The 7,841-nt window shown below is 39.3% G+C and overlaps 1 long non-coding RNA gene across 1 annotated transcript; it reads left to right on the top strand.

Annotated features, from left to right (window-relative positions):
* The first annotated feature begins 295 nt into the window (after window positions 1–295).
* LOC309535200 lies at window positions 296–7,599 on the top strand. Its single transcript, XR_014221103.1, has 3 exons — window positions 296–460; window positions 4,230–4,371; window positions 7,378–7,599. It is a non-coding gene; the product is annotated as an uncharacterized lncRNA (long non-coding RNA).
* Window positions 7,600–7,841: the final 242 nt, after the last annotated feature.

The following is a 7,841-nucleotide window of genomic DNA, read 5'->3' on the forward strand; positions in this document are numbered from 1 at the left end:
TTATCTTACAAAAGAGATTGAGAATAACTCCAGAGCGAATGGGCGGTAGAATGGCAAATACAATTCAATGTAAACCACTACATGTGGGTGCAAAATAAAATATTATTTTTGCACATGTGCTAATGGGGCCTTGAAATGGTGGTAGCTGACCAGGAATGAGACAATAGACAGATATATGCAGATGGCAACCCTATGCTCAGCAGCTTTGAAAAAGGCAAATTCCATGCTAAGGGATTATGAGGAAAGGAATTGCAACTGCTGACATCACAATGGGATTATAGAAATCGATGGTAAGACCACATTTGGAATACCGTGTACACCTCTGGTCCCCTCACCTCAAAAAGGGTATTGTAGAGTTTGAAAAAGATTCAGGAAAGGGCAACCAAAATGATCAAGGAGATGGAAAAACTGCCCTATGAGGAAAGGTTGCAGTATCTGGGAATTTTTATAGGGGAAAAAGGTGAGTAGGAGGTGACATGACAGAAGTTTTTAAAATTATATATGGAATGGAGAAAGTGGACAGAGAAATGTTTTCCTCCCTCTCTCTTAACACTAGAACTTGTAGACATCCCTTGTAGACATCCAATGAAGCTGAATGTTGGCAGAGACGGAATACATAAAAGTCAGTACTTCTTCACACAATGCACAGGAGGCAGTGATGGCTTTGCAAGAGGTCTAGGCAAATACATGGGGGAAAAGGCCGTCCGTGGCTACTAGACAATGTGGCTGTGCTCTGCCTCCATGGGTGGAAGCAGTAATACTTCTGACTACCAGCTGCTGGAAACTGCAGGAGCAAAGAGTCCTCTTATGTGTGGGTCCTGTTGGCAGGTTTCCTACAGACATTTGTTTAGGTGCATAAAATTTCAGCGCTCACCCATCTCCTATTCCCCCCCCCCATCCGCTGTGACTGTGTATATTTAAAAGAACTAGACATGTTGCTGGAGGTTGTAGTCTTACAAGAGAAAGAAGAAACTGTAATCTTCTAAGTTGTCAGACAAAAGACTAGAACAAAAATTACAAATGACAACTATGTACAGAGCATTTCTCTCTTGCAAGGCAACCGGTTTTCATCCTAAGATACTAAAATTGCCTGAGAATCACCTACCTCAGTTTGCCTCTGATGTAAGGCAGAAACAGATTTTATAAACCAAACAAATAAATAGCCAATTAATCCTTAACCATTTATAAGGAGCAGAATCTTTATTTCATTAATGTTACTAATCAATACCTATACCCATTCAAGAGACAGCATGCTGAAGTGAATAATAATAATTTATTATTTATACCCCACCCATCTGGCTGGGTTTCTCTAGCTACTCTGGGTTGCTTCCAACAAAATATTAAAATATAGGGAGACCTGGGTTCCTTTCCTTACTACCAATCATGGATGGTATTTCTATGTAATGAAATCCCAAAGGCAGAAAAGATTTAGGTGGAGTTGAGCGGAACCTTAGTCTTCCCATCACTTCTCTGTTCCAATCTATCCCCTTTATTGCCATGATAGAATATCCCAACAGCATCTTCTTTCATATGTTAGTGAGTAACTATCTACCCATCTGAAAATCAAAAGTAAAATCACACAGGCTGTGGAAATAAAGGACAATCAGTAAAGAGATTGGTAGCTGAATAGTTCAGGCCTGTCAGGAAAGAAAGCATAAAGGCAAAGGTGTGAATGGGTGACAACTTTCTGGAGTTGTTAGACATAATTAGAAATATGTCAGAAATAAATGGAAGACCGAAAGCTACATTCATGTGCTATATTTTCCTGCAGCCCTTGGTTCAGCAACAATTTAAGGGATGTGGAATCGTAAAGGAGAAAATGGACCAATGCTTCTGCTTTGGGAACATCACAATGTCTGGACTGGGGCATTCTCCCAGATATAGATGTTTCCCTTCTACACCTATCCACCGCAGGAAGTCAGATTTATTATGACAGGCTCACAATAGCTTACTTGCCCCCTAAAAATGAAAATCTGAGGAAGATAAGCCCCACCAGCTATTATTTTTGTAGATCATCATCTAATAATATATCCAATTTTTATAATCATTAATACTCTGACCACTTCTTGAAGACATAAGAAGAGTTCTACTTGATCAGACCAAAGGCCTATCTGGTCCAGTATCCTCTTCTCCCAGTGGCCAACCAGATGAGTGCAACTCATTTTCTCCCCTTTTGGTTCTCGCAAAGAAAGGTGGGCCATAAATTTGTTTATATTGTACAAAACATGGGAACACAGGAAGCTGCTTTATCCTAGGTTTGGCCATTGGTTCATCTAGCTTAGTACAGTATTGATAACACTATCTGGCAGCAGCTCAAGCGGGGTTCAGGCAGGGGGAATTCCCAGACCTACCTAGAGATGTTGGGGTTTGAACCTGGAACCTCCTGGACGCAAAGTGGAACTTCTACTGTTGAGCTATGGCCCTTCTGTAACTGAAGCTATTGATAGACTTCATATATATTCTTGTCAGAACTTGAAGCAGGCATTTGATTTCAAATGGGACACTCTTTGTGCTTGGTAAGCTTGGAGGAATCTGTAAATTTGCAGATGAATTTGTTTGTTGATTAGGAATTGTGAAACCAAACATCAAACTCTCTAAGTATTGTTGCATTTCCAGCTTGATCTGTAACCTTTGCAATAGGAAACAGGCAAAAATGCAGGCATCAGTGATACTATCTGAACATTTCCTCAGGACACAGCTCACATAGATAGGAATAAACATTAACATATATAGTGTTTTTCTCCACAATTGTATACCAACTTATGATTTTCAGAATTATTTCCTTCTACGTTTTATTTACATTTCCCACAGTCATTATTTTTAAAAATGAATCTCAATGCATTTTTAATCTAACCCTATTTTTGGAAGACATATGAAAATTGAACCAGAACATAAAGGGAAGGTTTACCTATAGTTGTATTCAAGACTAGACTGGTTTTGACAAATTCAGAAGCTGCACACACAATATTATTGTTATTTATTTTCTGTGTTATTCTCATTTGGGCATCCATGATACATTTGGAAACGTAGCCTCCAGTGAAGAAAAGTCAGGTTCTGTTTTGCAAAGAGGAACTTTTTCTACATATATTACTGTCTGGTCATTTTTTCTACCTTTTCTTCTGAAAGGCATTACAAAGTTTACAATTCATGCACAATATTGGGTTCAGGAAAGATTACAGCTAAGGCAAATTCTGGTTTTCAAATATCTGTCAGCTCAGATTCCATTCGTTAATTTGAGTGAAATTCTCACCAGTTTATAGGCTTACTATATTCAACTAGCTAGAGCTTATTTTTTCTAATGATAATGCATAATCTCTCCTCATGCATTTAACAGTATGTGTGAGGGCTTAAACTGAGTGGGGAGGGCAGTCTGAGAGGTGTGTGTCAATGAGGGACGTCCCAGTGTCTTCCACCCTACCTGCTCTTCTTCAGGGTGTTGGGAAAGTCTAACCATGTTCAGATGGATGGGGTTAGAATCCTCATTTCAAACAGGAGCTCTGATTAGGGAAAAAAGGAACAAAGGAAGCTGCCTTAGACCATTGGTCCATCTTGCTTTCCAGCGTTTCAGGCAGGAGTCTACACCTCAACAGCTCTACACCTGTAGATGCTGAGGATTCAACTTTTGACCTTCTGCAAGCAAAACAGATGGTCTACCACTGTGATATGGCCCTTCCCCTCACGCAGAGTTTCCGATTTAATAATTTTTATTAAATTTCAAATTAACAAACCAATCATGTCACATTAATTCCAAATTATACCAATACATAATAAACTCCAAATATTTGTTGGGGGTACCCATACTTCGAGTTCAGAAAGGGTCCAATCATCTCATATTTCTGCTGCTTTGATGTTCACGAAGTCCCATCTTTCCATCTTTTTGTTGTTATCCTTTACAAATCCCATCTTCCAATCTTCTTATTATTATCATTTTTCTTCTTAATAACCTCTGAGTTATCTCCACAAGTGAGTTGAGGCAAACATCTGTGGTATATTTTTATGATACAGTGGTATATAAATGTTTAAATAACTAATAAACAAACAAACAAACAAATAATACCCCTGCTTTGTTGCAGTTTTCTGGCTCATGATATGTCTCTGATATGGTCCACAGTGTTGAACAAATTGTTCATCTTTGATACTTGATTAAATGGCAGAAAGATTTTTGTTGTTGTTGTTGTTGATCCTTATGTAGGGTTATAAATGTTTCACATGTTTTACTCTCCTCCTAGCATGATGCCTTTCAAAGCTGAGTTGGGCTTCCCCTTGCTAGCATGACGCCCGTACCTTTAATGACAGGCAGGAAGAAACTGAGAAGATGAAGTTCATTTCAGCATGAAAATGATATGAAAAGCCTTGTTAAATTTCTGTCAGGTAGGTGTTAAAGGAGTAGCCCTCCCAGGAAATAATTGGCAATTACAGAAGTCAAGGTTAACTATATAAAACCTGATATTTACCTGATGTTAGGAGACAAACTTTCCTCTTGCAAGCAGCAATGGACAGCATGACAGAGCTACACCATTCAAATTAAAGGCAAAGCTACCTAGTTTGCAGTTCCCGAAATAATACAGAGACTGAAAAAGGCATCCTTCGAAATTTCCACTTCTCTGAATTTTTCAAACCACTTCCGCAACTAAGTAGTGTGTACAAAAATGCATATACGTGGTAAACTGTGTCTTAAAATACACATATTTGTGCAAATACAGTGGTACCTTGGGTTACAGACGCTTCAGTTTACAGATGCTTCAGGTTACAGACTCCGCTAACCCAGAAATAGTACCTCGGATTAAGAACTTTGCTTCAGGAAGAGAACAGAAATTGGGGGGGGGAGGCCCCATTAGCTAAAGTGTTACAGTGGTAAGAACAGTTTCAGGTTAAGAATGGACCTCCAGAACAAATTAAGTTCTTAACGCGAGGTACCACTGTAACATACAAAAATACATTACGTTATGGGAAATTGCTTTGCACAATGCGTGCACTGGACAACACTGCATACAAAAATGTGTATTTTAGAATTAGAATATTCACACAAAAATGCTGGTGAACTTTCACGACGACTTTTAAAGAAAAAAAGAATTGGTAAAGTGATGTGGGAATGTGGAAAACTGAACTTAGTATTAGAAAAATGAGAAACTGACAGAAACTGAAATTGACAGATTTCCCCATCCCTACCCTGGAGTAAATAATTTTTGTACTCTACACACTTTCAGTTTGCTTCTTCCTCTACAGGTGTGGCTTCCCAGTGTAGTCCAACAATCACCCCTTCTGACACCTTGTAATGAACCCTTAACCGCAGAATGTAATGCATGTCTGTTAAAAGTAAGATGTATTGAGTTCAGTGGGACTTACTTCCAGAGTTTGGAAGTAAGCGTTGAGAGTTTAGCTCAGTCAGTAGAGCCTGAGTCACTTAATCTGAGGATTGTGGGTTCAAGCCTCACATTGGGTGAAAGATTCCTGTAGATGATCCTTGTGGTTCCTTCCACTTCTACAGTTCAATGATTCTATTCCACCTTTATAGATGGTTCAATTTCAGTTTCCTCACTAGGGCTTCTGCATTCTAATTATTAGCACATCTGATTTGGTCCAAATTTAGCCAATGGTGAAACAAATACAAATAAGCTGTGGTTTTTACACCATCGCAATAAGCGATGGTTTTTAAATTGTACTCTCTAAAATGTGCTTAGTGAACATCACAGCAACTAAATATGTTTTTGCTTGATATGCCATAGTAGAATAAGTGTTCGATCAGTATTTCATAGCATGATACAAGAAAACAGGGAAATAGTTTATATTTGTTTGATAAGGTTAACATTTTTTAAGACACTCAGAATAATTCTCTTTATAAGGCATGTCAAAATAGCATGTCATTATCATCGCATAGTCACTCTGAACTGATGAATCTAATTTTCCGTAAGACTGACCGCTCTTCTGAGATTCCTGCAAAAGGCTGAGGGGATGCAAAATTAAATTAATATACTGATATAATATAGTGCAGGTATGAAAAAACAGTGCCACCATTAGTCTGAGTTGCACTGCTGCATTCATTTTTAAATATTGCCAAGATGCTGTGTAGGGTATACATGAAAATATGAGTTCTCATTAATGACCAGGCCAATTTATGAGAAAATAAATAGAGTCTGGGCCTTGTGCCAATGGCATGTATCTGAGAGGCTGTAAAAAGGGTCCTCATGCAAGGGTTTATGAGACTATTTTAGGTAAGGTCTATGTGCAAGTGCATGTGTTATACATATCATGATACAAATGCCCACTTCAGTGTATCTCAAAATTTAATGATGGTCTGCAAAATCCTCAAAGGATGGTGATTATTGTAAGCCATTGCATATGCTGGGAGCTCTGCAATGCCTGCCTCACAACAGGGAGGGCAAAGGGTACATCCTGGCAGTACTTGGCATATAATTATCTTTGTGCTTTATTTGTGAGCTCTCTCTTCAACTGCAAACGGAATGAAAGGACCTAGGTGAGTTGCCTCACAGAGCCTAGATAAAATAAAGAGCTTAGGAAAGGTTGTTTTTTTAAAAAATAAGCTCACTGACTTCGGCATCCAGTATCTATTTCACAGTTTCTTCACTAGGGCTGCTTATAAAAACCTCCTCCTGGGCTAGGAGCAATAATTCCCCCATCCATGATCTGATTATGAATGATAAGGCTGATCTGGTCTGTACCACTGAGACCTGGGTGGGTGAGCAGGGTGAAGTTGGTTTCACCTAGCTGTGCTTACCTGGGTACTTGATGCAACCCCAGGGCAGAATCGAGGGATGGGGAGGGGGAGTTGCTGTGGCCTATAGGAATTCTCTCTCTCTTTCTCTCTCTCCAGGCTCTCTGTCCAGTTCTAAGGTGGGGATCTAGTTTGTGTGTTCCTGGCTTTGGGAACATTGGTTCCACCACACAAGAGAGCTAGTGGAAGGGAATTTCTCCCACTTTCCTCACACATACATACACACACACGCCGCACCATTCCCAAATCTTCTCTGGAGTGTTGGGGAAAACCCAGAACGCATTGGGGAACAGAAAGTTGGAGAACCTTACATTAGACAAGGAGAAATCCTTTCGCTAGTAGAATTTTCTCATGAGTGCTGTGTTGAATACAAGTCTTAATAATGATTCTAAAATGCATCTAAGCATGGCCGCTCATCACCATAAAAAAAATGGAATTAAGCCAAATTTAGATACATCTGCTGGTGACACCTGTCAAGAACAACTGTTTTTGACGACATTTCCTGTCCTATTTACCTACAAGGGCATTTGTAATAAAACCTTCTGCAGAACCATTAAGAAACAGTACAGCATTCTAATGTGGTTGGTCCAATTCCTTCATGTAGAAACCCAACTAACACTTTTCAGCTGTTTTTCTTTTTTTAGGTGCCTGATATATTTTCCTGCTACCAACAGTTAGTAGTGAAATTTGGGTCCTGCTATAATCTACAAGCTACGATTTCTCTGGAGTGCCCTCCTGTTTCCCAGTGAAATTACTTAGCACACTTCAGTGTGAATTTTATCCTAACTGCATTTCTTTCCCTCAGTCAACTCAAATTTCAGCCGAGACAAATTATAAAGCTAAGAAGTAAAGGTCAAGGCAAATTGCTACAGGTTATCTTAAATGTTGGTTTCCAGCTCAGTTATTGCTATTTCTCTGGTGGCTTTCAAGTATTTATGAATGTGGTGGTGGAAGCACTCATATGCCCACCTGCAAACATGTTGCCTACTTCTACGGGATGGCCTGGGCAGAGAAAATGGGGACATTAGCTGAAAATATTCATCCAAGTCTCATTTCATTTGTTCTTTAAGTTGTTTCCCAAGTACAGGTGTGGGCAATCTTTGGCTCT

The sequence above is a fragment of the Podarcis vaucheri genome, assembly GCF_965113315.1.
Source record: "Podarcis vaucheri genome assembly, chromosome: 1".
Taxonomy (NCBI): domain Eukaryota; kingdom Metazoa; phylum Chordata; class Lepidosauria; order Squamata; family Lacertidae; genus Podarcis; species Podarcis vaucheri.